Source organism: Choloepus didactylus, chromosome 15 (genome assembly GCF_015220235.1).
Source record: "Choloepus didactylus isolate mChoDid1 chromosome 15, mChoDid1.pri, whole genome shotgun sequence".
In the NCBI taxonomy this organism is placed as follows: Eukaryota; Metazoa; Chordata; class Mammalia; order Pilosa; family Megalonychidae; genus Choloepus; species Choloepus didactylus.
The window spans coordinates 24,293,118-24,320,480 of record NC_051321.1 but is presented as its reverse complement, the minus strand read 5'-3'; the positions used below and the strand labels follow the sequence as shown (position 1 = coordinate 24,320,480).

The following is a 27,363-nucleotide window of genomic DNA, read 5'->3' as shown; positions in this document are numbered from 1 at the left end:
TTGCTCAAAAGAAGATGATGGTTTGCTTAAATTTAGAGCAAAATCGACCATGGGAGTCTACGTATTTTTTTAACAGAAAAATAAATGTCTACTACAGATGACGCAAGTCCTTTAAACCCTACATAGGTGACAAAATATGTAAAATCATTTTCTCTATTTATTACCTCTTCTCAAATGCCAAGGTTTAAAAAGATTTTCTAAATTTAAAACACACTATTATCTTCCCTCTCCACCACCAATTATCTATGTGTGAGGAGGATAATATCCTTTCCCTCCAAGCCAGCCACTCCCTTTATATGATTTAAATTTTATTAACCAATAAATACGTATAGTTCATCCCTTTAATACCATTTTGCCTGCACGTGCATTTCTGGAAATACTATAATTCCCAGTATGATTCATCCATGTCAAATATTATCCGAAATAGTTAGCACAACTCAAGTTCTATAATCCTGTGTGTCTAAAATGATATGAGCTCCTTAAGTTCAAGGTTTTAATTATATTATCTATATTCCCAGCACCTAGCAAGGTGATTGATCCATGATAAGCAATCTACATACATTATGGATTAATGAATTAATGATTGAGTGGCACTAGCAAATTGAAAGGGACTTGAATTGCCACATGTGTTCTGCAAGAATATCATGTATCAAGAGCCCACAGATAGATTCCTCTCATCTTAGTCTTAGTTCAATTTGTATTCTTTTTAAATGTCCAGAAAAATCTAGGTATAAATTGCCTAAATATAGCACGTTGCATAAAGACTCAAACAAATTTATCCACATAGTCTCCTGGGACTCAGCTAGGTAGACCAATTTATTTCATGCCAACAACTGCAATAATTACCAATGACCACATTTAATTCTCATACACGATTTCCTCACTCCAACATATTGGGTCCATCTGTGAAAATGGCAGGGAGCCAACAAGCAAGATGGCAGGCCATCAGCAGCTTGACACAGGCAGGAAGAGAAGGGGTATGGGAGCAAGGCTGCCAAGCCGCATTATTCCATACCAGGAGTCTGACCCCTCTCAATCCTGAATCTTTGCCATCCATTTGTGGCTATTAACAGTCAGCGACTAATAAAAACTGGGAAAGAAAAACCACTCAAAGCCAGGAGATAAGGGTAAATAAGCAAAGGCAAAAAGTTGTTCAGCTGGGATCAGAAACTGAGAAAAGACAAAGTATGCTGAAGTTTCCTGGATAAAGAATGTTGGAGCTTGAAGGTAACAGAACGCAAACTTTTGTTTCTACAGTTGAAGAAAGCTTTAGCAGGTAAGGGCTGAGTTTTGTCTGTTTCATATCGTACCCCTCTGGGCCAACCCCTAATGACTGGGCACATCTCCTCTTAGGTCATGAGGGCAGAGCTGGACGCAGGCTGACCTTGGTGCGGCACCGTGTGGTTCTCGTAGTTCAGGAGAAGGTACGCACTCTCCGAGGAGCTGCTGCGAGGCCATTTCTCACCAGCCTCCCTGGCTTGATGGAGGCTGTCATGAAGCAATTTCTCACCAGCCTCCCTCATTCAGGAGAGGTACGGGGCTCTCCCCCTCCCCCTCCCATCTGGGGGTAGGCTGTGAAGCTGCTTAGCTGCAATATGGAAAGTTTCCTCAGCCACAGCTGACCCCCCCCCCCCCACTCATGTTGCCTAGCATCAGTCCCAGCTTATGGGACATGGGACGTGAGGAACTGACATGAATTGCTGGTCTTGCTTTTTCCATCTACTTTAGTAATAAACTGTCCACATCTACCTGGGCTCATTGTCGTGTCCCCCTCTATCCCCCCCTGCCCCGGGGAAATCTGTCAGCCTTCTTAACATTTCTCAGTTTGGATTATAGAGCTAGGAGATTAAGGCCCCCCAAAATTAATAGGCAAATTTATTTCTTTGTCTCTTCTAGAGGAAAAATTCCTCAAAAGCAGGATGAACCCTCCCCAATACCCAAAACAGTGCATGGCAGACAGGAAGCACTCAATAAGCATCCTGTATTTGGAAGTCATTGCAGCACAGGGCTTAAGAGTCTGAGTTTTGAACCGAACAGAAACAGATCTAATAACAGTTTCCATCTCCCAGATGTGCTGCCTCAGGTGAGGCTTACAAGACATGGCAACTGAGATAATGTGGGTACAGCCCCTTGCACTGCCTGCCATATATTAGACTCTGAGAAATGTTAAATATAAACACTCATCTTCATCATCATCATCATCATATGCTACATGTCTGTTGCAGATCATATTATGATTTCCAAGTATTTTAGACTTTTGCAAGTTAAAAGGGATATGATCGGTCCCTGTGATGGATGATAAAAACAAAGCTCAGGAAGGCTAAGTGATCTGTCCATACTCACTCACTAAGTTGGTGAGGACGAGAGAAGAGCTCATCAAGTAAACAGACATGATATTTTTGTCTAAGATTCTTTATGTAGTGGAAGAATTCATATGAAAAATAAAACAAACATCCTAGGGTTATAACTATAATTTTCAATAGTGTGAGAGCTCAAATGAGAGTATAAGAGATAGCAGCGCTTAAACATTAATTCTGGATTCCCCTTGGAGCACATTGAGGACCAAGACAAATATTTCCAAATCCAACTAGAGGATGGTGACTCTCTCTAGACCTCAAAGGAAGAAAGGTAGGGAAAAGAATGCAAAAAAATGAGTAGGATCTCACGGATCTGAATGATAACACAAAGTGCACAAATATACACATCATGGCTGTCCCAGAAGGAGAACAGAAGGGAAAAAGGTTAGAAAGAATATCTGAGAAGTAACGGCCCAAAATCCCCCAACTCTTATGAAAGATATAAATATACACGTCCAAGAAGGACAACATACACCAATCAGAATAAATCCTAATAGACCTACACTGCACACATACTAATCTGAATGACAAATGCCAAAGATAAAGAGAGAATCCCGAAAACAGCAAGAGAAAAGCAGTCTGCTATAGAAGGGACACCCAAAACGACTAAGTGCCAATTTCTCATTAGAAACCATGCAGGCAAGAAGGCAGTGGTAAGATATATTTTAGGTACTGAAAGAGAAGAACTGTCAGCCCATAATTCTTTAGCCAGAAAAACTGCCCTTCAAAAATGAGGGAGATTTTAAAATAGTGACAGATTAAGCAGAAACTGAGAGAATTCGTCAACAAGAACCTACCCTACAAGAAATATTAAAGGGGGTTCTGCAGGCTGAAAAAAAAAAGACAGACAAAAGATGCTTGGAGTAGAGGGCAGAAATGGAGATTATCGGTAAGGGCAACTGAAAGGGTAAAAAGAGAGGCAGAAATAATCTATGACTTATAAAAACCAAAGGATAGAATGGTTGAAGTAAGCACTGCCTTTACAGTAAAAACACTGAATGTTAATGGATTAACATCAAAAGACATGGATTTGCAGAATGGATAAAAAAAAAAGTATGTATGATACAACTATATGCTGTCTACAAGAGACTCATAAAGTCAAAAATAGGTTAAAAGTAAAAGGTTGGAAAAAGATATCCCATCCCACACAACCAGTAACCAAAAAACAGCTGAAGGAGCTACACTAATACTGGAGAAAATAGGCTTTATGCCAGAAGCTGTTATAAGAGACAAAGAAGAACACTATATATTAATAACAGGAAATTCACCAAGAAGAAGAAATAATCATAAATATTTATGCACCTAACCAGGTGCCTTAAAATATGTGAGGCAAACACTGGCAAATCAAAGGGAGAAATAATGCCTCTACATTAATAGATACAGACTTCAATACACCACTCTCATCAATAGACAGAACATCTAGACAGAGGATCAATAAGGAAACAGAGAATTTGAACAATATGATACATTATCTAGAGCTAACAGACATATACAGAACATTGTATCCCAAAACAGCAGGAAATACATTCTTCTCAAGTGCCCATGGATCATTCTCCAGAATAGACCACATGGTGAATCAGAAAACAAGCCTCAAAAAATTTAAAAACATTTAAATTATACAAAGCTCATTCTCTGACCATAATGAAATAAGGCTGGAAATCAATAACAGGTGGAGAATGGTAGAGTCACAAATATATGGATATTAAACAACACACTCTTAAGTAATCAATCAGTGGGTCAAAGAAGAAATTGCAACAAAATCAGTAAATATCTCAAGATGGATGAAAATGAGAACACCACATATCAAAATGGATGGGATGTAGCAAAGGCAGTGCTGAGAGGAAAATTTATAACCCTAAATACCTGCATTAAAAAAGGAAGACAGAGCTGAAATCAAAGACCTAACTGCAAACCTGAAGGAATTAGAAAAAGAACAGCAAATTAATCCCAAAGCAAGCCGAAGGAAAGAAATAACAAAGATTAGAGCAGAATAAATGAAATTGAGAATAAAACAATTGAGAGAATTAATAAAGCCAAAAGTTGGTTCTTCGAGAAGATAAATAAAATTGAAAAAGCCTTAGCTAGACTGCAGAAAAACAGAGAGAAGATGCAAAAAACAGAATTAGAAATGAGAGGGGGACATCACTATGGACCCTACAGAAATAAAAAGGATGATAAGAGGATACTATGCACAACTGTATGCCAAAAATTAGACAACTTAGATGAAATGGATAAAGTCCTAGAAACATACAAACAGCCTATACTGACTGTAGAAGAAATAGAAATCATCAACAGACCAATTACAAGTAAAGAGATTGAATCAGTCACCAAAAACCTCCCAACAAAGAAAAGCACAGGACCAGATGGCTTCACAGGTAAATTCTATCAATCATTCCAAGAAGTTAATTTAATTAACCAATCCTGCGCAAACTCTTCAAAAAAAACTGAAGAGAGCATTTACCTAACTCATTCAATGAAGACAATGGCACCCTAATACCAAAGCCAGATAAAGATACTACAAAAAAAAAGGAAATTACAGACCAATTTTTCTAATGAATATAGATGCAAAACACTTCAACAAAGTATTTGAAAATCAAATCCAACAGCACATAAAAAGAATTTGATATACACTGTAATCAAGTGGCTTTTATCCCAGGTATGCAAGGGTGGTTCAACACACAAAAAAACAATTAATGTAATATACCACATTGACAAATCAAGGGTGAAAAGCACATATTATCCCGACTGATGCATAAAAGGCATGTAACAAAACCCAGTGTTAGAAATTTTAGGGTGCATGGTTATAGAGGGCACAGAGACTAATTGACTTCAGGCAGGAAAGCTTATTTACATACCAGCATGGTGGGGCTCTTAAGTAAAGCTTCAGCCTGCTTGAGACAAAGGAAGAGCTGTATTTATTCTTTGCTTTTGAGCATGGTCAGTTGGTCAAGATGGTCAGGGGTTTAGCTGACGGTTTAAGTGATGTTGGACCTGGGGGTCTGTTGGGGCAGGAATTGAGAAGGAATGGCATTGAGCCAATGGAGAAGTGAGTAGTGGGTTTTAGTGTCCTTTTAAGGATTGGAATATATATAGCTTGGGAAGCGGGGTTTTGGGCAAGAAGCAGTGGCTGATTACCAGCAAGTTTTACACAAAAGGCTTCTCTAATGTACCACTTGTGAAAGCCTGCATTTGGATTGGAATTTTCCAACACCCAGCATCCTTTCTTGATAAAAACACTTCTAAAGATAGGAACAGAAAGCAACTTCTCCAACATGATAAAGAGCATATATGAATACCCCACAGCTAACATCATAATCAATGGTGAAAGACTGAAAGCTTTCCCCCTAGGATCTGGAAGAAGACAAGGATGCCCACTCTCACCACTATTACTTAACATTCTAGCTCTAGCTAGAGCAGTTAGGCAGGAAAAAGAAATAAAAGGAATCCAAATTAGAAAGGAAGAAGTAAAACTTTCACTATTTGCAGATAACCTGATTCTATACATAGAAAGCCCCGAAAAATCGACAACAAAGCTACTAGAGCTAATACACAAGTTCAGCAAAGTAGCAGGACACCAGATCAACACACAGAAATCAGTAGTGTTTCTATACACTAGTAATGAGCAATCTGAGGAAGAAATCAAGAGAAAATTTTCACTTAAAATAGCACCTAAAAGAATCAAATATCTAGGAATAAATTTACCTATGGATGTATAGGACTTATATGCAGAAAACTATAAACATTGCTAAAAGAAATCAAAGACCTAAATAAATGGAAGGATATTCCATGTTCATGCATTGGAAGACTAAATATCATTAAGATGATGATTCTACCAAAATTGATTTACAGATTCAATGCAATCTCAATTAAAATTCCAATAGTGTACTTTGCAGAAATGGAAAAGCCAATAATCAACTTTATTGGGAGGGGCAAGGAACCTCAAATAGCCAAAAACATCTTGAAAAAGAAGCATGAAGTTGGAGGATTCAAACTTCCTGACTTTAAAGCATATTATAACATTCCACTGATCAAAACAGCATGGTACTGGCACAAGGATAGATGTATTGACCAATGGAATGGAATTGAGAGTTCAGAAATAGACCCTCGTATCTATGGCCAATTGATTTTTGACAATGCTGCTGAGTCCACTTAATGAACTCAAAAAATGTGCTGGGAGAACTGGATATCCATATGCAAAAGAATGAAAGAAGACCTCTATCTCACACAATACACAAAAATTAAAATGGATCAAAAACCTAAATATAATAACCAGGACTATAAAACTTCTAGAAGAAATTGTAGGGAATCATCTTCAGTATCTTGTAGTAGGCAACGGTTTCTTAGACTTTACACCAAAGCACAAGCAATGAAAGAAGAAATAGATTGCACAAGCAATGAAAGAATAAATAGACTAATGGGACTTCCTCAAAATTAAAAACTTTCATAATTTGAAGGACTGAACCAAGAAAGTGAAAAGGCAACCTACACAATGGGAGAAAATAAGTGGAACCACATATCCAATAAGGGTTTAGTATCAAGAATATGTAAAGAAAACCTACAATTCTACAATAAAAAGACAAATAACCCAATTTAAAACTAAGCAAAACACTTGAATAGACACTTTTCCAAAGAGAAAATAAAAATGGCTAAAAAGAACATGAAAAGATGCTCAATATCACTAGCTATTATGCAACTGGAAATCAAAACCACAATGAGATACCATTTTATTCCTACGAGAATGGCCACTATTAAAAAAAAAAAAAACAGAAAACTACTAGTTTTGGAGAGGATATGGAGAAACAGAATCACTTATTCACTGCTGGTGAGAATGTAAAATGGTGCCACTACTGTGGAAGACAATTTGGAGGTTCCTCTGGAAGTTTAGTATAGAATTTCCATATCATGTGGCAATTCTGCTACTAGTTATATACCCAAAAGAACTGAGAGCAGGGACTCAAACAGACATTTGCACACCAATGTTCATAGCAGCATTATTCATAATCGCCAAAAGATGGAAGCAAACCAACTGTCTGTCAACTGATGGATGGATAAACAAAATGTGGTATATGTACATACAATGGAATATTATTCAGCTGTCAGAAGAAATGAAGTCCTGATGTATGTGACAACATGGATGAACCTTGAGGACATTACGTTGAGTGAAATAAGCCAGGCACAAAAGGACAAATATTGTGTGATTTCACTGACATGAAACAATTATTATAACAAGCAACTCATAGAGTAAGAATCTAGAATACATTACCAAGGGATAGAATGGGGGTAGAGAATGGGGAACCAATGATTAATTTGTGCAGAATTTCTATTTAGGTTGATTGGAAATGTTTGGAAATGGATAGTGTTAATGGTAGCACATTATTATAAGTGTAATTAATAGTGCTGAATTTTGTTCGTGAACGTGGTTGAAAGGGGAAGTTTTGGGTCGTGTATGTTACTAGAAGGAAAGTTAGAAGATAAAACATAGGACTGTATAAAACAGTGAACCCTGTTGTGGATGATGGACTGTGGTCAACATTACAATACAAATAAAAGAATGGTCTTTCATGAATTGTAATAAATATAAGTGAACAATTGCAAGGTGTTAATAACAGGGTAGTATATGGAAAAATACACCTAATGTAAACTATGGACTATAGTTAACAATATTTTAATATCCTTTCATCAACCTTTGTTATAGATGCCACACTAATGCAAACTGTCAACAATAGGGGGGTATATGGGAATGTTGTATTTTTTACATGTCTTTTCTGTAAACCTACTACTTCTCTAATTAAAACATTAATAATAATTATTTTTAATAAAAACATTATGCTAACTGAAAGAAACCAGACACAAAGTACTACAAATTGTATGATTCCATTTATATAAAATGGAACTATAAATTAATCTAGAGAGACAGAAGTAGTTCAGTGGTTATGGAGGGCTGGGGAAGGATAGAAGGATGAGAGGTGGCTGCTAAGGGGTATGGGGTTTTTCTTTTTGGAGTAATGCAAATGTTCTAAAATTGATTTTGGTGATGAATGCACAACTATGATTATACTAAAAGTCACTGATTGTACAGTGTGAATGGATTGTATGGTATGTGACTATATATGTCAATAAAACTGCTTTAAGAAAAATTAGTGATGCTTCCTGAACCTCAGTTACCTCATTTGTAAAATAAAAATGCTTGGACAAATAACAACACTTTCACAAAGCTCTCTCCCCTCTACTAAGGGGGAACAGAATACAGACTCCAGTTAGTCCCCTCACTGGCTGTGTAATCTAGGAAAGTCACTTACACCTTTCTAAACCCTGAAGGGTGTTTGAAAGCACTAGAATGACTATATGCATGGAGCCAAATCCATGGTATAGAGTCATGATAATTATCCGGAGAAAGCAGCAGTACCCTGAGGGCTGAAGGAAAGGAAGAAGGTAGAACCGGGGCAAAGGGGAACAGCAGAGAGAAGAGCCTAGAGACGACAGAGCACTTATTCCCATCTTTACCAAATTCAGCACTGGATGGACACTAGACCCACAATCAGTCTGTGAAGTCTGATGGCCCCACTGAAAGAAATTTTATCCAATTAAAATTATCCTAATTGGTTTCACTGCCACACTGACAGTGGCCTTCCTTCCTTTCTGTTGGGTTTTTAATATTCATCTTTATTAATTTTATCCAAAAGGTACACAATGAGGTGTTCTGGATCCAAAACAGGTTCCTTGTTAATTACTTCACAGTAAATAATAATTCTTGGTTAAGGATATAAAATTTAATTTATCTGATGGCAGAGGCAACTGCCATATTTGATTTGCTGTTGTATAACTGGTGTGCTATGAACTTAAGAAATTCCCCTTTAACTTTATGTTTATTAACTGCAATAACAGATAAGAAAACTCCAAGGTTCCACTAACCTAGAAACCAAGACAAGATGAAGATGTAACAAATGAGTGAAAAGAATTCTAGACCAAGATGGAAAGAAACTAAATATGGAGGAAAAGAGAAAAAAAAACCAGATGGAATATTTTACAAAAGCAATTTGGGCAGTCAAAGAAGACACAAAGAACCAAAATCTAGGTCTTTTAAAGCACATTGCTTCCTTTACTATCTTTTTATAATAATAAACACTCATTTTAAATAATTCAAACTAATCCCCCCAAAAAAATTCAAAGAAAAAAGTAAAATATACTTAATCTCACAGCTCAGTGATAATTACTGTTAGCCCTTTGACTATCCTTAGACATTTCACTGTACTTAGAAATACATATGGTCAATTCTATATGTACTTTTTTCCTATCTGCTTTTGTCCAACAACAACCCATGAGCATTTTTCCAGGTCAATAATAAAACTCTTAAATTATTATATTTATTGGATGGACAGAATTTCACTACTTTGTGTATGCTAATTTATTTATGTAATCTCTTGCTAGGAAATTTAGGCTTTTTCTAATTTTTTGCCATTAAAACCTACACATTTTGTACTTTTATAATGATCTCCTTACTATAAACAAATAGGCTTTGTCAGGAGAATTTTAGTAGGAAATCACTAGATTAAGAATCAGTAGATTTAAATGCTAATATTCTATAAATATTGAGAGAATTTCCTCCTAAACAATGTTGTCTTCTAATTCATGAACTTAAAATAGCTCTCATTTATATCTTCATCCATAAAGCAAAGTTCTGCAGTATTCAGTGTACATCTTACACTTTTGCTAAGCTTATTCCAAGTATTTTGTTCCTTATGAAGAGAATTATTTTTAGTTTCATTTTTGTACTAAATTGTTCATTGTCGTTATATAGATATATAATTAATATTGTATGCTGATCTTGTATCCTGCAACCTTACTGAACTTCAATAGGATCTTCTACGTAAAGGATCATCTCATCTGCAAATAAAAGGAGTTTTACATCTTTCTTTCCCATCTGAATACCTTTATCTATCTATAGCTATCTATCTATTGATCTATCGATCCATCCACCTATTCATCTTCATTTATTTACCTTATTGTAGTGGCTTGCTGCTCCAGTAAAATATTGAACAGAAGTGGCAAAAGTAGAGGTAAAATATCTATCTCATGGTAATCACTTAGGGCTCCTGAATACAGAAGATACAATAAAATAAAGTGAAAATTATTCCACCACTGGAAAGCTATATGACCTTGTGTAGTATAAATGTAGTTATCCTAACAAACTGAAAGCAGAATGAAATCAAAAGTAAATTTAGCACTTGAAAGCAGATCTGACACAACTCTAATTTGAATACTCAATGCAATTTATTTGCTTACTCAATCATAAGCCGACAATATAACATTGCCCAATAGCCAGGTCAGGACACACTACGCATTTAAAGGGTAGAGGATAAAGCACCTCTAAAGTGCATCGGTCCAAGAGCCGACTGCAGGGTGGGGGGGGGGTGCTTTAAATGAGGGGTCTCGGGAGTAAGGTCCAATGCAGCCTCCAGCAGAGGCTCCAAAGCCGATGGCAGGAGGTGCTGGTCACAGTGCTGCAGTGAGGGCAGCACAACGAACTTCTTCACAGCACAGCTCAGGCACTGAAGCCGGCATCAGAATGACTAACAACCTGCCTCAACCCAAGGCTTGCCCAAGTGGTGGCTGGCTGGCATCAAGCTGGTTGTGCAGGTCCACAGAACGCCATGTTTGATGCAATCTTGTGGAGGCAGACTTATATAGTGTTCATTGGATTGGAATCCTTTGATTGAGTGTTTCCATGGAGATGTGACTCAATCGACTGTAGGTCAAAGACTTGACTGAATATTTCCAAAGAGATATGGACCCTGCCCATTCAGGGTGTGTCTTGATTTAATCACTGGAGTCCTATAAAAGAGCTCACAAACAAAAGGATCTCCAAGCAGCTGTGAGTGACATTTTGGAGAACAACTAAGAGAGATATTTTGGAGACAGCCATTGAAAGCAGACTTATGCTAGCCCAGAAGTGGCTCCGGAGAAGCTCAGAGAAGACAAAATGCCCCAAGAGAAACATTTTGAAGAATGCACAGGAGCTGAGAGAGGAGCTGGAACACAACCCTGGATCAGCAGCAGATGCAGCCACATGCCTTCCCAGCTAACAGAGGTTTTTCTGGACATGATTGGTCTTCCTTCAGTGAAGGTATACTCTTGTTGATACCTTAATTTGGACATTTTCATGGCCTTCAGACAGTAAATTTGTAACCAAATAAACCTTTTTATAAAAGCCAATCCATTTCTAGTATTTTGCACAACAGCAGCATTAGCACACTGAATACTGGTCCGTATAATTTCTTTTCACAAGCGTCAGATTATCACTTACTACAAAAAAATGTTTTTCTCTGTTTAAATACTTGTTGTGGTCAACATGCTTATAATAGTTTGATATTTTTCTCAATTTGTTTACAATGTTTTTTTGGATCCAAGAGCATCAGTATCATTTCAATACACATCACCTTGAGTGATCATCTCTCCTCTCTGGACCTCAGTTTTCTCATCAGGAATAGGGGTATAAATAATAATAATAATGATAATAATCATAATCCCCTGGTTTTCCTCTCAGGATTACTGTTGAGACACTTTGTAAACTGTAAAATTGGTTTTAAACATATAACAGACTACAATTACACAACTTTTCATGAAATCAGTTCAATGGGAAATACATCTGCTGCATCTGCTGATCCAGGGTTGTGTTCCAGCTCCTCTCTCAGCTAAACTCATTTGTAGCAACCCAGTCACCTAAGAAACATCAACACAACTTTCCCATACCAAATAATCAACCCGTAGCCACCCAAACTACAGAAATGCTGAGTTTAGGGAACACAGTGCTTGCAGCTCATACGCCGATTATGTTTGTTTCAAAACAGAATAATCAAAAGGAAAAGGCCACTTTCACTAGCTGCTCTAATCCATTGTTGGCTAACTTTCTGAAATTTCTCTATAGCATCTGCAAAAGCAATAAACCAATTATGGAAGCCATCTGGAACAGAGCAGAGAGGAAGATTTATTTTTTAAAATTTCTACTCTGAATAACTGGCACTATAATAGATAATGTGTAAGAAGAACAAAGCTATTAAGAAACTCATTATCATTAAGGGAAGGAGACAAGAGATTTGCATAAAGGAAACTGTGATTGCTCATTACTAAATACAGTGGAGTCACATGACAATCCACAGCTGGGGAAACAGGCTGAGCATCCACCCCCATTGCTCCCAGACTTACAAACTGGGGCTTTCAGCTCATTTATCACAGAAAGCAAGCAGTTCAGCCTCATGGAGTTCAGACACCTTGGGCCTTTGGGACACCAGGCTCGTTAATAAAAATAGAGATTTTTTTTACCATCAACCCTTCACACTTGGCCCCAGACTATTGGAGGAACACAGCAAAGCTGAACCAACCAACCTACCCCAGTTCCAACCAAACCTCACCCACAAAGAGGCGAAGCTGAACCACCAAAGGACAATAAAATTCAAAGCTAAGCCTCACCAACCGCTCGAGGTTGAGAAAACAAATCAAATTTAAAATCCACAACCCACAATCTGTCACCATTAGTCCCAGGAACTTCTCTAGTCATCTGTCCTGTTTAGTTTCAATCAAGACACAGTGGAGTTTGGTGGTTAAGTATAAGGGTTTTGGAGTAAACTTCCCTGTTTTGAATCTCTACTCTGCTACTAGGTTGCTGATCTTTGGAAAGCATTTTAAGACGAGTCCTGACTTCTTCATAGTTCTACCTCTTCCTTTTCTTCTCCTTATTCCTCTCCTCCTTTTCTAAATTAATATTAGTATTATTACTTTGTAGTTTTTCCCATTATACTGTTATGTCCATCTAAATCCACTGAGAAGAAATGGCAAATAGCTTCTCCCATGATATCATTCTTCAATATGAATCAACAAATATTGAAAGAGTATAGAAGCTGAGACACAATCAAAACAAAATCAAGAATGAAAAGAAAGAAAGAAACAGAAACGATCTCTTTATTTACCCTAATAGGAATACCCCAAGGCCAGCAGAAGTTCTAGGCCTGGCACTGCTTCTCATGATCTGTCTGGTCTTGAGCAGTCATTGAATCATCTTAGACTCAGTTTTTGTATCTATAAACTGGGGGAGAAATACGTGTTTTTTTACCTCCAGGACATTTTTTGTGTGCTAAACTCTAAAACTTATGGGAACATCATTTGTCAATATGCCAGTTTGGATATATGATGTCCCCAAAAAGCCATATTCTTTGATGCAATCATGTGAGGGCAAATCGTTTGATTGAGTGTTTCCATGGAGATGTGACTCAATCAACTGTGGGCTAGACTTTGATTAAATATCTCCAGGGAGACATGGAACCCGCCTATTCAGGGTGGGTCTTGATTAAATCTCCGGGTCCTAAAAAAAGAGGGATGTTTTGGAGAGCAGCAGAGAGAGACATTTTAGAGAAGGCCATTGAAAGCTGATGCTTGGAGATGCAGACAGAAGGATGTTTGGAGATGTTAAGCTAAGTGATGCAAGCCCAGAGTTTGCTCCAGAGAAACCAAGAGGACCCTGATGCTTAGATGCACAGGAGAGCCAAAGAGTCTAAGAAATAGGAGCCCAGAGACATTTTGGAGAAATCCATTTTGAAACACAGCCTGGGAGTAAAGGAAAAACAGATGCCAGCCACATGCCTTCCCAGCTGACAGAGGTGTTCTGGATGCCATTGGCCATTCTTCAGTGAAGGTATCTTCCTATTGATGCCTTAGTTTGGACACTTTATGGCCTTAGGACTGTAAATTTGTAACCAAATAAACCCCCTTTATAAAAGCCAATCCATTTCTGGTATTTTGCATGATGGCAGCATTAGCAAATCAGAACAGTTAACTAACAAGTTTTGTTGGGTGTTCATAGTCTTTGATGCAGAAAACCTTTCCATGGGAATTTATCTTTAAAAAATAATTTTAAAAAATAAGTATAAAGTCATGAATTCAAAGATATACAATGACTTTTTAAAATAACAAATAATTCTAAACAAAATGTCCAAGAATTTACTTGATCACTTCTAAATAAGTCATTTTAATATAAGAAAAATTTATAAAATTTAATATTTGTGTAACAAGTAAAAACATATTTTTGAGAACCCTATGAGCAAATGTGTGTGATAAAATATTAAATTTTAAAAGGGGCACAAAATTATCATTCTCCAAAAAATAGCAATCTAAAGCATTGTGCACATGGACAAAGATTGGTAAAGAATATTTTAAAATTTGCACTAGTTCATAGGATCTCATACTATAAAATTACAATAGATAAAATTAAATTGTAAAATTTTTCTTTGAATATAGAAAAATGCTCTCTATGGTGGTAAGATATTAATGGAAATTAGCTACCCTAATCTCCAATAAATAGGAAGACTGAGGCTAGTGGAATCATTTTGTTCAAAAGAAACCTACATATTTTTGCTCCACTCAGATCTAATTATTTGAATAATCATTCTACAAATGTGTTTTTCTCAGCATTAGGCAAAACAAGGCAGCAATTACTTTGTTTTAATGGTAACATCTCACCGACCCTGTGCCTCTGTGAGACTATGACTGGTGTACCATTTGCTTAATCAAAGAATCTGTCCCCAATAATGTCTGAATTTGTCCTGGTGACAGCCTTGCTTAGCCAAGTACAAACACTTACCTGCCAATGGCTTCAGCAACTCACCTCCCAGCTCACTGCCATCTCTTGTCCAGAGTCACCCTACCCTAGTGGAGTGCCCTGCACTTCAGGGACTTCTGGCTGAGGCCACCTCTCCTCTGAATCTGGTTCATATCATGGTGCTCAGATGACACGTCTTGGCTTTTTGGCTGCCAAGACTTTGGATCCTTAGTCTTCCTTGACTCCTGGTTTTCAAGTGCCCCAAAGTTTTATCATGCATGCCTGAATTCTTAACCTTGAATAGCTTTGACTTCCTAAAATCATATTCTCCTGCACAACTTTCTGACTTTCTGAATCCCAAGAACACCTTTTATTGCACACTTCATCACTACTGATGATGACTGGAATGATAATTCTGGATAAGAACCAAAAATGCATCCCTTCCTTGGCCTGACCTCCTATTGCCCTGAGGAGGAAATTTCAAACCAACACAGGACCGGATCATGGAATGTGCAATGCAAGATGGAATCAGCTCAAATATGTATGTTGTACAGAGGGACCCATAGCCATCTATAGGCTTTCACTCTGAGTTTGTGGATTCAAATGCCACAGGATCCAGACAGATAACTCAGAAGAGAGTGAAGTTGCTGAGAATGTTGGCATTAAGACAGAGTAACCTGTGCCTCTTGTTTTATCTTACCTTTAGAGGTGCTTACTCAGTTTAGGCCTTGGCACTGGTATTTTTTTTTAAAGCCCCAGGTGATTTTAATGTGAAGTCCAGGAGGAAAGCTACTACAGTCAGCTAGAAGGCCATCATATATCCCCAAATCTAAAAGGATACAACTCCTCAGAAGGGTGTTCAGTAGATTACAATTTATGACAGGTAAATCTAGAATAAAATCATTTGCTCCCAACAAAGATGTTTCCCTATTAAAAAGATTTAAATGCTAATCAATTTGGTACAATGTCACAAAATGAAATCTATCTTAGGTCATCAGATCCTCACGTATAAAGAAAAATTACAAATAATAATAATAATACACATATATTGTACATTTTATCTCACAGTGTGTTTTCACATACATCAACTCATTTAAGAATCACAACAACTTGGAAGAAAGACGGGAATATTTTCTTTACCAATGAGAAGACTGAAGCCGAGAATGATTATGTGACTTAACAAAGTCACATAGCTAGTTAGTGTCACTCTCTAGAACTCATGTAGTTACACTACTCTGATTTGTCTGTTTCAGTGCCATTGTAACTTTGTGGCACCTCTGAAAATTAAAATGGGAGATCAATAATTCCCATAGCACCTAATTCAGAGGGGCAAAGAGACGAATGTATTAAAAGCAATCACTTTCCTAGAAAGCACTCCAAAAGCTATGAGAGCACTCCAAAAGCAACCCAAACAGCACTGTCAGAGTCATCCCTTCTAATAATATATTCAGATAGGAAATGCATGTGCATTAGCTTTTTGCAAAAGGCAGATAAACACATTTCTTCTCAAGCTACTTGTTAAGTCTATTAATATGTATTTCTCCATAGGTAATGAATGGCTTACTTAGACCATGAGCAGGTGACACCATCAGGAAAATCCATTCAAGTGCAGGAAATCAATGAATTAGCTAGTAGTTTCCCACAAATCTACACTATTTGGTCTAGGTTTCCAGCATGTTATTCCAGAATAAACAACTTCATGGAGGTGACTACAGAGAAGATTAAAGAACAGAATGAGGAACCAAAATAAGCCACCTGGCAGTGCTATCAAGACACAGCAGATGTTTGCTGGTGGGCTGGGGTTTGTGGCTTTAATTCCCAGAGGAAAATGATTATTCACTACAAGAGAGGCCCAGTGTTATTGGTCACACTTGTGGAATACCTGCACCTCTCCAGAACCAACTGGGTGTGAAAGTCAGCTTCACACTGTGTGACAGGAGGGGACACAAGGTTATTCCTCTTTGCGGACTACTGTTGGTAACTTGAACTTTCTAAAAGTCCTCTGAAAAATAAGGATGCACCCCAAGAACACTCAAGAAATCATTCTGAACTGGGAAATGTGGGTATCAGTAATTGGGAGTCGAGAGGAGAGAATAAAATGTCCCTAAATTCTTAAGACAGCTCTTCCTTACATGAAAGAAAAAAAAAAAAAAAAGATTTGTGAACATAAATAAATATATAAATAAGTAAATGAATAAATAAATAATTTTTAAATCAACTAAAATTTAAAATCAACTCGCCCACACTCCCAGAAGTGCTAAATAGACTATTTCAGCACCTTGGGGCACCTCCAGTTCCATGAATCTGCATGATACTCAGGTGACAGAAGATTCTTCAATGTCTTCTACACCATTGTACACATAGTTTAAGAGTAAAAATTTATTCACTAAGCTAATGTGTGAGCTCTATCATCTTCTTTCAGTCCAACAATGCAGACAAGCACTTGTCCATAACCACAGCCAATTTACAACATCTGAATGTTTTGACTCAAATTACAAAATTCTCAAGAGAAACAATATGATTGGCCTAATTAGGACCAAATGGCCTCTTCTTTTCCAATCCACAGTGGCCTGGAGATGACAATATAGCATGCAAATACAACTGCAATTCTCTAGTCACTTGATGTTCCCAGATAAGAGCCAGGATCATTAGAACCTGGGCAGATAACTAAAAATCCTCAACCCCTATTAATAACTGTCTCTGTCTATGCCACCGAAATGAGGAAGATCACACTTGCCATCCACATCTCTGCTTTATTATATTTTTATAGACTCCTAATCCACTATACAGTTCACCTCCTAAACTGGTAAATATTTAACATTTCTTATTCTCTGTTTTTCCCCAGGGGAAGGTAATTTTTGTAAGAGTACAGATTTTTGCCTAATTTCTTCACTGTGAAATTCCCAGTGCCTTAAGGAACATGTGGCTCAGAGTAGGTGTTTAATAAATATCTTTTGACTGATAGGTAATGGAATGACTTAGTGTTGTGGAGAGGATGAAATGAGATAATTAAGCAAAGGACCTGCTGTTATGAAGAAGAGCAATAACTAATGGCTTTTAATATTCTCCTAGTCAACATTTCCAAAACATCTTGCACCCTTGCAAAATAGCAGTAAGAGTTAACACTTATTGAAAACCTATCGTATACCCATGCACTGTTCTAAACATGTTATATGAATTAACTCATTTATTTCCCAACACAGCCTCATGTAGAAGATAAAAATGATACCTCCTTTTCCTAAATGTGGAAACTCCCCTACATAATTTGCCCAATGTCATTTAACTACCAAGTGGCAATGCTACAATTTGAATGAGGCAGTCTGTGTCTGAAATCCAAGCTGCCATCCCAAGGCCAAATCAGAGGAAGTGGATGGGAAAGAGATGTGTGTTTTGGGTAAGACTGATGGGTGAAAATTTTAGAGACAGAAAAGGTGGGTTCATGTACCCAAAGCAACAATAATAAGACCCAAGACAACAAGAAAGCGAAGTAGAAGAAAAATTGGAGTACATTTCAGAAGAAAAATATTTCACCATCATTAACTATTTTTACTGCTTTATTGTTAAAAGAAGAAAGCAGGATTCAGAGGGTTACATGTATTAGGACCCCATTAAAATTTCAGACTTTTAAAAGATTCATTAGCATCATTTTGATTTGAAAGACCTACAAATCAATTGGAGTCTAGGTCAGTTTCTTTTTTATATATATATAATCTTTCCCTTCTTGTTAATACTGACTTCTTATATATATTCTGACCCAATTATTTAAGCCAAGATATTTCAAACTCATATTCTCACAAGTTGTGAAAAAGAATGCAGCAGGTTGAGCATTCTCGTTGGGGAATAGTGGGGACCATAGAAAACTGAAGCATGCATACATCCATCATAGCCGATTTCTGTTCACCTCCAGGTGATCACTATAGGACTTCAAGCCCAATCTTGCTAGATCTTCCATTTTTCAAGATATGATGGTAATCTGCATTTTTAATGAAACTGATTTTTAAATGAGATTACTTAAAGTAACAGAAACACTATATAGGCTAAAAGAAAAATAGCTGTGAGTCAAATTTACCAAGGTCTGTTAGGTTTTTGCTTCACAGAGCCAAAGACTCCTTAAGGATAAGTAAGATTATTTTCTGCTTCGTTTCCCTTTTCCTACAGGCCGTATCACCATGTGGAGTACACTGCAGGTCCTTAGGAAAAGGAACTAACCTCAGAAACTAGGAGACTGGCTGGCCCCATGCTAGAACAGCAAAGCCTTTATAGCTCCCAAATGAGAATAAACCATTGTGTTAGGCCCTTGGGTTCTGCCTTTGGCAGGGGACCAAATGGCATTCATCCTTACATGCTCCTTTGTAATATGACCTCTGATCAGATTATTTTGCCCCCACACTCTACTCTCTAGCTGATCCTCGACCGCTATGTACACTTGCCAGTTTGACCAGATCAGGCTGCTAAGAACCTAGAAAACCACTGCTTTCCTATAGATGGTGGCCCTTTAAAACTGGTTGACATTACGAGGGGTAGGGGGAAGAACCATTAAAAAATCAAAGGCTTGGTAGAAACAATGGGAAATATATTAACTCATAAACTGGAGACAGCATATATAGGAAACACCATAGAGGAGCACAGTCCAGCACTACATATTTAAAATACACAGAGCTTTTTTTAATTTTTTATTTCTACTGAGATTGTTCACATAGCATACAACTATCCAAAGATCCAAAGTGTACAATCAATTGCCCATGGTACCATCATACAGCTGTGCACCCATCACAATTTTTTCAATTTTTAGAATATTTTCATTACTGCAGAAAAGAAATAAAGACAAAAAAAGGAAACTCCAATCCTCCCATACCTCTAACAACACCCCCTCCATTACTGAATCATAGTTTTGCTATAGTACATTTGTTACTGTTGATGAAAATGTTAAAATACTACTAACTGTAGTATATAGTTTGCAATAGGTATATATATTTTCCTATATGCCCCTCCATTATTAACTTCCAGTTATAGTATCATGCATTTGTTCCAGTTCATGAGAGGGATTTCAAATATTTGTACAGTTAATCGTGGACATTGCCCACCACGAGATTCACTGTTTTAAACATTCCCATCCTTTAACCTCCAACTTTCCTTCTGGTGACATACATGACTCTGAGCTTACCCTTTCCACCACCTTCACACACCATTCAGCACTGTTAGTTATTCTCACAATGTGCCACCATCACCTCTGTCCATTTCCAAACATTTAAGTTCACCCTAGTTGAACATTCTGCTCATAATAAGCAACCGCTCCCCATTCTTTAGTCTCGTTTTATATCCTGCTAACTTACATTTCATGTCTATGAGTTTAAATATTATAATTAGGTCATATCGTGAGACCATACAATATTTGTCCTTATCTGTCTGTCTTATTTCACTCAATATAGTACCCTCAAGTTTTTTTCATCAAACTATTTTTTTTTAAGACGGTTATGTTCACACAGCATACATTCCATCCTAAGTAAACAATCATTGGTTCCCTGTACAGTCACATATTTATGTACTCAGCACCATCGCCACTATCTATATAAGGACATCTCCATTCCTTCCACAAAGAAGGATGAAGAGTCAAAGAAGGTAGAGAGAAAAGAAAAAGAAAAGCGAGAGAGAGAAAAAAAACATGACAGTTAGCAACAAAACGGAAGACAGTATTAAACTAAAGTAGAATAAAGAGTCACACAACATCACCAATGTCAGGAGTCCCATACCCTTCCCCTATGTACCCTCCCCCATATGCATTTAGCTTTGGTATATTGCCTTTGTTATATTAAAGGGAGCATAATACAATGTTTCTGTTAATTAAAGTCTCTAGTTTGCATTGATTGTATTTTCCCCCCAATCCCACTCTATTTTTAACACCTTGCAATGTTGACATTCATTTGATCTACCTCATGCAAAAATATATTTGTACCTTTCATTACAATTGTTGAGCACCCTAGATTTCACTGAGTTATACAGTCCCAGTCTTTATCTTTTGTCTTTCGTTCTGGTGTCCCACATGCTCCTAAACTTCCTTTTTCAATCATACTCACAGTCATCTTTGTTCAGTGTACTTAAATTGCTGTGCTGCCCAAAATTGTGTTTCAAACCTCTCACTCCTGTCTTTTCCTTTCTGTCTGCAGTGCTTCCTTTAGTGTTTCCTATAGAGCAGGTATCTTGTTCACAAACTCTGTCATTGTCTGTTTGTCAGGGAATATTTTAAGCTTTCCCTCATGCATGAAGGACAGTTTTGCCAGATATAGGATTCTTGGTTGGTGGTTTTCGTCTTTCAGTATCTTAAATATACCACCCCACTTCCTTCTTGCCTCCATGGTTCCTTTTGAGAAATCCGCACATATTCTTATCAAGCTTCCTTTGTATGTGATGGATTGCTTTTCTCTTGCTGCTTTCAGGATTCTCTCTTTATCTTTGACGTTTCATAATCTGATTATTAAGTGTCTTGACATAGGCCTACTCGGATCTATTCTGTTTGGAGTATGCTATGCTTCTTGGATCTGTAATTTTATGTCTTTCATAAGAGATGGGAAATTTTTGTTGATTATTTCCTCTATTACTGCTTCTGCCTCTTTTCCCTTCTCTTCTCCTTCTGGGACACCAGTGACATGTACATTCCTACATTCCATTTTGTCCTTAAGTTCCTGGAGACGTTGCTCATATTTTTCCATTCTTCTATCTGTTCTTTAGTGTGTAGGCTTTCAGGTGCATTGTTCTCCAGTTTCTGAGCATTTTCTTCTGCCTCTTGAGATCTGCTGTTGTATGTTTCCATTGCGTCTTTCATAGATTCTGCCAGGTGTTTTTTCAAACTTTTAATTTCTACCTTATGCATGCCCAGTGCTTTCATAATATGCATCATCTCTTTTGCCATATCTTCCCTAAACTTTTTGAATTGATTTACTATTAGCTGTTTAAATTCCTGTATCTCAGTTGAAGTATAAGTTTGCTCCTTTGACTGGACCATAACTTCAGTTTTCTTAGTGTAGGTTGTAGTTTTCTGTTGTCTAGGCATCTGGTTTCCTTGGTTACCCCAGTCAGGTTTTCCCAGACCAGAAAAGGCTCACGTCTCAGAAGGAGGCAATAGTATCACATCTCCCTGAGGGTGTGTCTTAGAAGATTGGTACACCCTGTGAGGCCTCAAGTCACTATGCTTTTCTGCCCAGCAGGTGGCACCTGTCAGCCTGTAGCTCCAGACTCGTGTAAGGAGGTGTGGCCCATGGCAGTTTTCCCCCAGGCTCTGGGTCTGGTTCTAAATGGAAGGCAGGTAATAGAGCTTGGTACCACCTTCTTCCTCTCAGGGAAAATACACCCCCTAGGGAGAGGTCATTTACATTTGAATAGTTTCTCTGTCTCTGCTATCTCCTCCCTTGTCTGGGTCAGAGCACTGGGAACTGAAAATGGCTGAGGCTTTCTCCACTGGGCCAAAAAAGGGACAGAAAGCCCCCTTCAGGGCCAGTCCACAGCCATCCTCTGGCTCTCCAAGGTCAGTCATCACCAAAAGCCTCTGTCTGCCTGTTGGGGATTCATATCTTGTATTGAGCAGTCCATGCTTGTTAATTAAAACCCCAGCTGGAGCTCAGCTGAGCTATATTTGCTTGCTTGGAGAGTGCTGCTCTCTAGCACAATGAGGCTTTGCAGTTTAGGCCATGGGGGTGGGGGCTCCCAGCTTGGATCCACAGTTTTTACTTACATATTTTATGCTGTGATCTCGGGCATTCCTCCCACTTCAGGTTGGTGTATGATGAGTGGATAGTCACATTTGTCCCCCACAGTTAGTCCAGATTATTTACTAGCTGTTCCTGGTTGTTTATTAGTTGTTCCAGGGGGACAAACTAGCTTCCACTCTTCTCTATGCCACCATCTTCTTCTGTCTCCTAAAATACACATAACTTTTTAATGCAGGAAAATTTTTTGAAAAAAATTGAACAAAAGACTATGAGAGTGACTGACATTTAGACTTAAGTGTAAGGGAATGATTTCAGTCTTTCATAAGAATCAGTTTAGATAGGAAAATCAGAGAAGAGAAAATGGGCATTGAGCACTGAAGTCAGCTGGGGCGTAGTAGTAGCTGACAACAGTTGAAAAGAGCAAAAGCAATGATGAGCCCAAGATTCTGGACGCTGTGAATTCAGTCCTCACAATCACAAGGAGACTTCATTTTACCGATGAGAAAACTGCAACTCAGAAATGTTTTAATTTTTCTGGCATAAATATGATAAAGTGATAGAAAATACACATATCAGAAAAGGTGCATCATTGGTAGGAAGCCTCTGTGCTGGGTGGGAGGGCAATAGGTACGTTTCCGTTAGGGTGGCCTCCTCAGGATTTCTGGGCTGTGGGGGGATCATTTGGTAAAGTCTCCCAGGTATTCAGGTAGTAGCTTATCTCTTTCTCTTATGAGACTCCCTAACTTGTAGTTGGTTTAAAACCAGATTTTTCTGAGTCAACGCCTGTGTTCTTTGCACCACATAACAAGGACACTCAGCAAATGACCAACAGTGGACACAGTAGTCAGCAAATCAGTTGAATGTACTTGTGAAAACAGCATTTAATCTAATAATGCAGGTGTTTATCCATATTCATTAGTACATCAAATAACCATGGGCATGAAAGAATAAACACAAATATTATTTATCACTTTGTCAAGTTCAACAAACACCATATTGATGTGCTAACAGTCTGTAATGAAGACAAAATATCATAAATCACTAGATTCATGAATGCATGTATTCAGCAGTTATTTATCAGGAGCCTATCCGCCAGCCAGGCTGTCTGTGCTCAGTGCTGGAGATCTGAAGATGAATAACACATAGTCTTTCTGGCCCTAGCTGAGCTCACCAAGTACACGTGAGGCTGTGCAGAAGGTAAGAATAAAAGAATTAGGGAAATTATGGCTACTTAGGCCAGAGGTGAGGACTTCACACACTTGACATGGAGAATTTAGGTCAGGATGCTGGGCCATATATTAGCACCAATAAGCTCCAAAACCACCTTGGGTTCACTGTGTAGTGTAGTTCCATAGATTTTTTTTTTTTATTTCTTAGTGTTAACATATGTATAATCTAACAGTTCCCCCTTTTAATCATATTCAGATACATATTTCAGTGCTGTTAATTGCATTTACAATGCTGTGATACCATCACCACCATCCATTAACAAAACATTTCCATCATTCCAAACAGGAACCTGTACACTTTAAGCTTTAACTTCCCTTCCCTATCCAAACCCTATCCACTGATAACCTATATTCTACACTCTGACTCTATGAGTTTGCTTATTCTAATTATTTAATATAAGTAAGATCATACAGTATTTGTCCTTTTGTGTCTGGCTTATTTCACTCAACATGATGTCTTCAAAGTTCATCAATTTTGTAGCATGTATCAGTACTTCATTCCTTTTTATGGCTAAATTATATCATTGTTTGTATATGTCACATTTTATTTATCCATTCATCAGCTGATGAACACTTGGGGCTGTTCCATCTTTTGACAATTGGGAATATTGCTGCTATGAATATAGGTGGGCAAATATCTGTTTGTGCACCTGCTTTCAATTCTTTGAGGTATATACTTAGTAGCAGGGTTGCTGTGTCATACGGTAGTTCTATATTTAGGTTTCTGAGGAACCACCAAACTGTCTTCCACAGCAGCTGCACCATTTTACATTGACACCAGTAATGAATGAGTGTTCTTATTTATCTGAACCCTCTCCAACACTTGTTATTTTCTGTTTGTTTAATAGTGGCCATTCTAATGGGTATGAAATGGTATCTCACTGTTGTTTTGACCTGTATTCCCCTGATGGCTAATGATGTTGAGCATCTTTTCATGTGCCTTCTGGCCACCTGTATGTCTTCCTTGGAGAGATGTCAGTACAAGTATTTGCCTATTTTTTAATTGAGTTGTTTCTCTTTTTGTTGTTAAGTTGAAGGATTTCTTCATATATGTTGGATATTAACCCTTTATTGGAAATGTAGTTTGCAAATATTTTTTCCCATTGTGGAGGTTGTTTTTTTACTTTCACGATAAAGTCCTTTGAGGAAAAAAAGTTTCTTTTTAATGTTTTTATTTTCATGAGGGCCCATTTATCTATTTTTTCTTCTGTTGCATGTGCTTTGGGTGTAAAGTCTAAGAAACCATCACTTAACACAAAGTCCTGAAGATGCTTCCCTAGGTTTTCTTCTAGGAGTTTGATAGTTCTAGCTCTTATGTTTAGGTCTTTCCAATTTGCATTTTGAGTCGACAGTTTTGTATATAGTGTGAGGTAGGGGTCCTCCTCCACTTTTTTTTACTTTTTTTTTTTTTTTTTTTGCAAATGAAGATCCAGTTTTCAAGCACCCTTTGTTTAAGAGACTACTATTCCCCAACTGAGTAGTTTTTGCCACCTTTCCAAAAATCAGTTGACCATAAATGTGAGGGCTGATTTCTGAGCTCTCAATTCTACTACATTGGTCTATATGTCTGTCTTTATGCCAGTACCATGCTGTTTGGATTATTTGGGCTCTGTAATAAGTTTAAAGTTCAGGAAGTGTGAGTCCTCCAACATCATTCTTTTTCTTCAAGATGGCTTTAGCTATTAGAGGCCCTTTAACCTTCTCTATAAATTTGGCAGTTGGCTTTTCCATTTCTGCAAAGAGTGTTGTTGGAATTTTTATTGGTATTACACTGAATCTATAAATTGCTTTGGGTAATATTGACATCTTAATGAAATTTAGTCATCCAATATATGAACACAGAATGTCCTTCCATTTATTTAGGTCTTCTTTAATTTCTTTCTGCAATATTTTGTAGTTTTCTGTGTATAAGTCATTTACATCCTTGGTTAGATTTAATCCCAGATATTGGATTAGTTTAGTCACTATTGTGAGTGGAATTTTTTTCTTGATTTCTTGTTCCAATTGTTCATTACTAGTGTATAGAAACACTACTGATTTGAGGATGTTTATCTTGTGCTCTGCCACTTTGATGACTTCATTTATTAGCTTAGGAGCTTTGCTGTGGATTTTTCATGATTTTCAGTATAAAGAATCATTTCATCTGCAAATAGGGGAAGTTTTACTTCTTCCTTTCCATTTGGATGCCTTTTATTTTTTTTCTTGCCTAATTGCTGTGGCAGGAACTTCCAGTACAATGTTGTATAATGGTGGTGACAGTGATTATCCTTGTCTTGTTCCTGATCTTAGAAGGAAAGCTTTCAGTCATTCACCATTAAATAGGATAACTGTGGGATTTTCATATACGCCCTTTATCATATTGAGGAAGTTTTCCTCTATTCTTAGTGTTCTAAGTGTTTTTATCAAGAAAGGGTGTTACATTTTTTCAAATGATGTTCCTGCATCAATTGAGATGATCACATTTTTTTTTCCTTCATTTTGTTAATGTGGTATATTACATCAATTGATTTTCTTATGTTGAACCATCCTTGTATACCAGGGATAAATCCAACTTGACCATGGTGTATAATTCTTCTAATATGCTGTTGGATTTAGTTTGCTAGTATTTTGTTGAGGATTTTTGCATCTATATTCATAAGAGATATTAGCCTGTAGTTTTCTTTTCTTGCATTACCTTTATCTGGCTTCAGCATGAGGGTGATCTTGGCCTCATAGAATGAGTTAGGTAGTGTTCCTTTTTCTTCAATTTTTTGGAAGAGTTTGAGTAGAATTTGAGCCAAGACACTTAGAGTGTTTGAAAGAATTTCCCTGTGAAACAATCTGGTCCTGGGCTTTTCTTTGTGGGGAGGTTTTTGATTACTAATTCAATCTCTATATTAGTAATTGGTTTGTTGAGATCTTCTATTTCTTCTTGAGACAATGTAGGTAGTTCACACGTTTCTAAGAAATTGTCCATTTCATCTAGGTTATCTAATTTATTGGCATACAGTTCTTCATAGTATCCACTTATACTCTTTTTTATTTTGGTGGGGTTTGCAGTAATGTCCCCCTTTAAATTTCTGATTTTCAATATTTGTATCCTCTTTCTTTTTTTTAATTTGTCAGTCAAGCTAAATGTTATTCAATTGTGTTGAATCTTTTCCAAAAATCAACTTTTGGTTTTGTTGATTCTCCCTATAGTTTTTGTTTGTTTTCTTCTTCTTTTACGTCCACTCTTATCTTTGTTATTTTCTTCCTTTTTCTTGCTTTGGGTTTAGTTTTCTCTTTTTCTAGCTCTTCCATTTTTGATGTTAAATCTCTGAGTTGAAGTCTTTCTTCTTTTTTAATGTAAACATGTAGAGCTACAAATTTCACTCTCAGCACTCCCTTTGCTGCATCCCATAAGTTTTGGTATGGTGTATTTTTATTTTCATTCACCTCAAAATATTTCCTAATTTTGCTTCCGATTTCCTCTTTAACCCAGTTTATTTCCACATATTTGTGAA

At 37.3% G+C, this 27,363-nt stretch overlaps 1 pseudogene; it reads left to right on the top strand.

Moving 5' to 3' along the window:
* The first annotated feature begins 934 nt into the window (after positions 1-934).
* Positions 935-27,363, top strand: part of LOC119509848 — a 110,912-nt pseudogene continuing 84,483 nt past the window's right edge.